Below are 8791 nucleotides of genomic sequence, written 5' to 3' on the forward strand. Positions count from 1 at the left end.
TATTTTTTACTATTATAGATGTTGTTATGAACATAGGTGAATGATTCCAAAGTAATAGATGTCTAATTTTGAGGCTTTAATAACATTTATTGAGCACTCAGTGTATGTCAGCTACAGAGCTAAATCTTTATCTTAAACTAATATAGTCCTTATAGTAGGCCTATGAACTAGATATGACTATTTCCACATTTAACAAAAAAGAAAGTTAAAGATTGAGAAGGTTAAAAAGTTGTCCATGGTCAAGCTAACAGGAAATGATGGAGATAAGATTTGAACTACTTTATTTTTTTTTGGAACACATAGACTGTATTTTTCCTTGAACAATTAACTTTATTATATTAGTTGTCCTTCAAGTTTACATTCTTACTGAGGGTTCAGTAGATACATACAAAATAATACTTGTCAGGTAATACATAAGTGGGTAGAGTACCTGTCATACAGATGACTAAAACTGACAGAAGGATACCTCTAACTGAGGAAGTAATTGACACTAGAAGCTTTTCCTGTGGAAAATGAATCTGAATCTGTTTGGGCAGCTGTGAAGTAATGCATCTGTGTGTGTATATGTGTGTGTGTGTGTATTATATATTTGGTGAAAATAACAGACTACAACCTGTTATATTGAAAAACTTCGGGCTGGCGCCGTGGCTCACTTGGCACCAGTACTCCGGGTTCTAGTCCCAGTTGGGGTGCCGGGTTCTGTCCTGGTTGCTCCTCTTCCAGTCCAGCTCTCTGCTGTGGCCCGGGAAGGCAGTGGAGGATGGCCCAAGTGCTTGAGCCCTGCACTGCATGGGAGACCAGGAGGAAGCACCTGTCTCTTGGCGTCGGATGGGTGCAACGCCAACCATAGCGGCCATTTGGGGAGTGAACCAATGGAAGGAAGAACTTTCTCTCTGTCTCTCCCTCTCTCACTGTCTAACTCTGCCTGTCCAAAAAAAAAAAAAAAAAAGAGATAAACTTCTACTTTAACTGTTTATAATTCTAGGTTCCTTATGTCTGTGTAATGTGCGCAAATTTAGGAAAACAGTTTTATTTCATTTGTGGATGAATGATCCTTAGTCTAAACCAGAGAACTCAGAGAAAACTATGGAAAATCACAATCAGTATATGCCTAAGTAATGGAGACCTCCACAGATTGTCACGAATGTCTTAAATTTTTTATGAAATTATGAGTTAGCCTACAAACCCTTCCCCTTTTTACCACACTATGTTTCTCCCCTCCCCATCCAATTCCCCATACTCCAATACTGCTCTTTTTGAAAACAGAAGAAAAAACCCAAATTATATGAACGGTTTCTATAATCATGCACAGAACAAGCCAGGACATTTATTAACTAGACCCATCATATCGGAATGTGCTTCATCTGACTTACTTTATGTCTGGTCCTTATCAGGGCACACTCCTAGCATTAAGATCTTATTTCTTTTTCCTTTTAAAAAAGATTTATATATTTTAAAGTCAGAATCTTCCATCTGTTGGTTCATTCCCCAAATGGTTAAAGTGCCCAAGGTTGGACTGGGCCAAAGCCAGAGCCAAGAGTTTCATCTGGGTCTCACCTATGGTTGCAGGGGCCCAATCACTTTGGCCATCTTCTGCTGCTTTCCCAGGCCATTAGCAGGGAGCTAGATCAGAAGTGGAACAGCCAAGACTCGAACCAGTAGGATTTTGTCATCACAGGCAGTGGCTTAACTTGCTGCACCACAAAGGTGGCCCCATTAATCTCTTATTTCTATCAAAGATGATACTTCCAGTTCTCTATTTTATCTTCACATTTCTGTTTCTCTCAGAGGAGGTACATGTGTTTCTAATAGGAAAACAGTTCTGTTCATGAAAATCCTTCTGTTTTACTTTGCTCTATTTTAGAAAAGCACCTTAAAATGAAGTAATCAAAGAGAAATGAAAGAAAAAGCACAAAGAATGTTCTAGTCAAATAATAAAATAAAACTGTTTATATATATATATAATCATATATATGAAACTGTTTATATACGTATTATATATATATTATATACTTCATATATATATGAAGTATGCTGATAGAACCCAGACAGGAATGAAGGAAGCCCAAATTATGTGTCTTTACAGCATTGGAAAATGCTTCCAAACTTCAATGAAAATATTCAGGCGTTAGTTGATTTGAATGACTACATATAGTAAAAACTACATGTTGTAGATTTCTACATTCACCTATAAGTTTTGGCATTTCTGTGTATTTTGTAATATATTAAGAGAAAATAATGTAATCTTTTTAAAAAATTATTTGAGAGAGAGAGAGCCAGAGAGGGGTGGTGTCTTCCATTCACTGGTTCACTCCTCAAATGGCCACATTAGACAGGGTTGTGCCAGGCTGAAGCCAGGATCCTGGAGCTCCTGGGCCATATTCTGCTACTTCCCTGGATGCACCAGCAGGGAGCTGGATTGGAAGTGGAGCATCTGGGACTCGAAAGGGTGCCCATGTGGGATGCCAACATTATAGGTAGCCCCTTTACCCTGTATGCCACAGCACTGGCACCACCAATAATGTAATCTTTTAAAAACTATCTCTAAATTTACCAAATGACAAAAAGTCTAAGAGGTGTTTTTTAGGGTTTGTGTTTTACCTTGGGACTTGAGATACCTGTTAAGTTGCACACATCCTGCATCAGAGTAACTGAATTTGATACCCAGCTCTGGCTCCTGACTCTTTCTGCTAATGCAGACCCTGAAAGGCAGCAGTGATGGTTCAATAATCGAATTCCTGCCACCCAAATAGGAAATATGAATTATATTCCTGATTCCCAGTTTTGGCCCATTGCAAGTATTTGGGCAATTAATCAGTAGGTGAGAGTTCCCCCCTGACCCCTGCTATCTGTCTCTCTCCCCCTCTGTTTCTCTACCCCACAAAATAAATAAATAAAAAACTCCTTAAAAATTGCTGAGCTACTCCTTTTGTAAGAAATAATAATAAGAACCTTGGATTATGGCACAAAAAAGGCCATCATCAGAGAGAGATGATGAGAAAGAGAAGAGTAGGTCCAAGCTAGAAGGAGAAATGAGTGAATGAGAAGACCAAGTTTCATTCAAGACATAGACTGGATTTCTACTTGCTAAATTATTTTGAATCAAAAGACCTGTGTAGATCACTTCAATACCCATTTGTAACATATTTTTGTATTCTTCATAAATGCCACAACATGGTATATATTTACAGATCTGTTGCTGTGTGGTTCCACATGGGGATGGATTGAAATACAGGATTGAAAGTCACTTCCAGGCCACATGTTCTAGAAAAACATTTTATTCTTCATCTTACATAATACTGTTGTTTATACAAGAATACACAAAAATTCCTTTTTAATTAGATTCTCTTTCACCTGTGATATGTGCTGTATTTAATAAATTTAAATCTTAGAGCTATTTCACAGTTAGTATAATTCTATAAATATGGGCATGTATAGTGATGTCTCTCATTGTTTTAGTTTTAGCTATTTAAAAGTATTGAACTTGGGCAGCAGAGGCAGGCACAGAAAATAGATATTGAATAGTTATTCCTCCTCAAAATTAAGTCAAAATAGAGAAGTAGCAAGCTTTGAGTCATATGTGTGTCAAGCATTTCTATTTTTCCTAAAATAGAAAATGAAAAAGAAGTGTGGTAAATCTCCTTCATCAAAACCTTAACATATTATCTTTAGTTTGGGGGATATTTAGAACCTAACAATTCTGTGTATTTTAAACAGTCAAAAAATCTTATAGTAAGACTTCACAAATTTATGACAGTACATGGTAAGTGAGTAGGTTAAGGTTTCAGATCAGGTCTTCTGAATTCATTCTTCCTTTCCTTCATTCAAGATTGTTTAATGAATATTTTCTACATTTCAGACCTTTTTGCCAAGTCCTGGGGGTGGATAGCGGTGAGCAAAGCGACATCTGCCCTCCTGTAACTTAGATCCTACAGAATGAATGGGAGCCGCTTATCAACAGGCAAAGAGGTAACATTGTACCTGAGAAGTGCTATACCTGGGAGGCAGGTCCTGTAACGAGGGGTTCAGAAATAATTGGGGAATCATGGAAAACTTCCTGAAGCAAGGTGCTTTTCTGAGATCTGTACATTCCTGGTTGTGGAAACAGGAATGGGCAGTGAATTGGAGCCACCATAAGTGGGGCAGAATGGGGAGCAGACGCTGCGGAGCTGGGTAGAAAGCAAATCACACAGGTGCAGATAGTTCACATAAAGAATTTATTCTTACCTGAAGGACTGGGATGCCAGGAAAAGGTGTAAAGTAGGTAGACCATTTATTTAGACTTTTAATCTTGCATTTTGAAAGATCATTCTTGTTTTGTGGAAAACTGATTGGAGCTAGTGTGAGTGGTTAGATTAGAGCAGGAAATTATTGAGGAAGTCTAGGCAAGAGTGTTTAGTGTGGCAGATAGGTGTTGAGAACAGAAAGAAATGAAGGGATTCACAAGAGATAGAAGAGATAAACTTGACAGGACTGGGTGATAGAATGGATGGATATGAGTTCTCTAAGAATACATATACATATATAATATACATATACGTGTATAATGAATATGTTATACTCTCCATATATTATACATGACAGGTCTTCAAAAAGTTCATGTAAATGCATATTATGAAAAAATTCATAAATTTAAAATTGTTTGCACCAAAATAAACTTATCTTTTAATTCTGTTTTTCCATTAACTTTTTTGAAGTGTCCTCATATATTATACATATATAATATGTATATATATGTAAACATATGGGCGAATGTTTATATGTATGAGTATATTTCAGAGCAGTGCTTTATGGAGGACGCTCAAATAGAGCAATTTTTATAATTTCTCTCTTTCTTTTAAAGAGATCTTCACTCTTTTATTTTTTCCCACTAAGTGTGATGGTTAGGACTTAAGTATGACAAGAGAATATGGGATGATTGAATGAAAATGGAAGGAAAATCTCTCCTTTATTGGAGTAATTTTGACCATCAGTTTCAGATAATTGTAGTACACACATTATATTTTTTCAGACTGAATTATTACAGGTTTCTCCAAAACCACAAATCAAAGAAGTCACCTAAATAATGAGTAGGTTGTGCTAATGTACTATAGTTAAGATGACAATAGAGAAGAATTGAAAGTGAAGAATGCTGACTATTGCTTAACTGTCATCATCCAGGTGAAGTCCAAATGATTTAAGGTCAGTCTCCAGAATGATACTGGCATAGTGACTAGGTTCAGGCTTAAAGTTACTGAAATCTTTTGTTTTCCTGATTTTTTTTGTCTTTTTGATGAATTTTGTAACTCTTATGATTCTAATTTGTGGAGTATTTTAAAAGGTGTAAATTATAATTACATTTTCACATGCTTTTCAAACCCTCTCCTAAGTTTTAGTCAGCAAGCAGTTAAGTAAGTGATTACCCTATAAATATAACTTTCATAGCCTGGTAACCTGTATGATATCTGTCACTGTTTTAGCTAAGAAAAAAATTTTCGTTGGTTTTGATTTGTGTAGTAAAAGGCATATTGTGTACTGGATAATTGGAGATGGGTTGTATCTATAGGAGACAGCCAAAGTATATGGAGCAGGAATATTTAGAACTTTTGCATAACATTTGGAAACAAATTAAATTTTCTCTGGTAAATAATAAGCAGTGGGAAATGGCTTGTGTTTTAAAGGGTGACCTGAGTTGCTACAAAGTACTGAGATAGGATAAGATTCTCTGGAATGATTTGCTAAGGTCCGTCCTTTCCTGGACTATGGTGACCAGATCCTGTGAGCATCTCTGCTAAATGGATGTTTTGTTGTCCATGTCCTAAGTTATGTCACCGAAACTTGAAGGCTGAGTGAAGCCAGTGTACTGTGCCTTCCTGTATTACCTCAGCCTATTCATGGCAGCAGAAACATTTTAAAACACATTACAAGAGCTCTCTCCATCTTTTACCTTCGAGTTTTTTTTCTTTTTCAATTATATGTCCATCTTAGAAAAATGAGCTACAGGAAATCACATGGCAACCTAGAGTTTAGGGAATTACTTAGCTCTTGACTTTAAGCCTGTTTTTCTTATAATACAAGCAATTATTTTCAGTTGATGTTTTCTATCCTAAATGATTAATTTGGCTTGGGATATCTTTCTATGTTTTACTGCTGTTTTTTAAATTTCTAGAACAAATATGAAATGCAAATGCTACGGATGGGAAATTTTTAAGATGTCTGCTGCTATGACTCACAGCCATTTCAGCTCCGTTTCCTATTTATATTGTCTTTCTGACAGCAGTATTTCTTTCTGTCTTTCTGACAACATCATTTCTGGGAAATCAAGCTAGTTCCCATTTTCTGTCTCTGTTGAAAGGATTACTCATATGCTTCCTTTACACCCAGAATGTCCTTGTCTCTGATTAAGATAATCTATGTAATAATCCATGTGACTTCTCTGAAATTGTTTTTCTTTGACAAATGCTGTCAACTTTTCTCTCCCCTCTTCAATGCCATATATTGTGTTTTGATTCAGATTCTACCACTTTTATGAACTTCTCCCCCATTTTTTTTTGTAATTCTTTATCTTGGAATATTTCTTGACTTTAAGAAGATGAGCTAATTTATTTAAGACTTTATATGTGTATAATTTTGCATATAATACAGTTTCTGTTGTATTTGCAAAATTTTTATAAAATATTGGTATACCATCTCATTTTTATGATCATAGGTATAATTGTTTTTATTTTATAGTGGGAAGAATAATCAAAGTTTGGAGAGAGTACGTAATTCGCTCAGGATAATTTTAGAAATTGACAAAGTCAGGACATAAGCTAGATACTATTTTTTAAAAAGATTCATAAGTTAAACGTATTTAATCAGTGTTTGACACTTGTGAAGCATTGTCCTGAAAATGTCCTTGGGGCTTGTGGAGGGAATAAGAAAATAAAGTCTCTGTTTTCACAGGGTTTATATTCTATAATTGGGTATTGTGACTCTGTTATTTTATCACTATAAACAAACAAACTAACAAAAAACAAAATGACATCGCTTACGTAACTGCTTTATTAGGAGTTACTTTATTTACCTAATCCTGGAGCTTATTTTATAATATATTATTTTATATTAACATGACTATTGGACTATTCTATATGATATATTCTTTAAATGTTCTTTACATTGTATAAGAGTGGATCTTATGATTTTTTGCAGTGAGTTGGGTGAGCTGAGGGGTGTGGTGGTGAGCATTAAATGGAGGCAGGCTCCATGATCTGTACAGAGTATCTCTCGGTCTTTGCCAAGCATTGACCCGCAGGAGTGGGCCAGCTAATAGTGCATGCTAGGAGATCATAATCCAAGGTGTTGCAGACAGCTCATACTGACTGTTGACACTGATATAATTGTTCCATTAACTTTTATGAAGAAATACTTCATGTCTCTAACCCTTAACACAGAGCAAGAATCCTAATATCTGTATCATCTGAATACATTCCACAAAATAACAAGTCATGAATTCTATGAGTTAACTATTCCCTATTCCATATCCTCTAATCACTTAGCTGGAAACTTGGTTACCCCAAATACCCAAATATACTGGGACCTTTTTTCTTTTTTTTAAGAAAAGGAATTTTTGCCTTGAGTTTTTATCTAAGATCTCATAAGTAGGCGAGTTTATCAGTAATATTCAGCAACATGAGTATAGGACCATTAATCCTATGGAAAATAACTAGGCAGGAAATTATCACTAAAAATCAATCCCTGGGATAATAGAGTAGAAACAAAATAATTACTTAAAATTTAGGATATTGCCTAGATTTTACTTGTTTTTGAAAAGAATGTATTTTGAGGCCAGTGAGTCTGAAAAGTCTAGGAAATAATATGGAGGATCCAGATTTGATGCTAGTTGTATGTTATCATGTTTTAAAACAAGATAATGATTGGAACTCCATACATAAAATATAAGGCTATATCTTTAGAAGCTTTGATTTTGAGGGGTTTTGTAGAATATTTTGAAGTACTATTTTCAATTAATAAATGACTTTTATATTGCCATTGTGATATTGAGGCTTCTTTAAGACAAACAAAACGCCTAGGCTTGGTACATATAAAAGATAGCTAAAAGGATACCTTCCTTTTGGATCAGATTTGGCAAGGGGGCAAAAGGCTGCAGTTCTACACATTTCCAGCAGGGGTCAATATGTTTTCATCATTACATACTGAATGCTCTGTGAGCAAGCAGAAGTGTTGATCCTAATTGGAGCAGACACAAGGATCTTCTATAATCCTCTGACATCCTTTTCAAATAATAATTCTTAGGTGGGTGGTGGGCTGGTGGCTGCAATGCCAGTGCAGCCTTCTCTACAATGAAGCCTAACCATTGTCAATTATTTTTGATGTATGCTAGCTTAACTTAAGTCTCCTTCTTACTGGTTTTTCAGCCCACAGAAGGGTATTCCTCCTAATTATTGAGACACAGTAACCAGAATGGTCAGAACAAGTGTGTTATTTTGGCTTAATGCACTCTCCAAAATCCATTCCCTTCTCTTTCACCCTCCCTGTGCTCTTCGTACTCAGTACAAAGAGCAAGCTTCCACTTTCACTCAAATATGTTAGCAGTATTTTACTTATGAGCTTAATTGCCGTGGTCATTTGACTGTAACTCATTAAATGCCAGCACTTGGAGGCAATAATGAGTATATATGATATAGTTGCATGTATGCAGTTTCCAATAGGTTAATAATTGAGACTTAATCTTCTCCACCCACATATTTCCTAATAGTTTGCTTAGGCGCTCTGCCAGCCAGTGGGATTCAAGGAACAAATTGTCATCCTT

Source organism: Lepus europaeus, chromosome 8, assembly GCF_033115175.1.
Source record: "Lepus europaeus isolate LE1 chromosome 8, mLepTim1.pri, whole genome shotgun sequence".
NCBI lineage: Eukaryota > Metazoa > Chordata > Mammalia > Lagomorpha > Leporidae > Lepus > Lepus europaeus.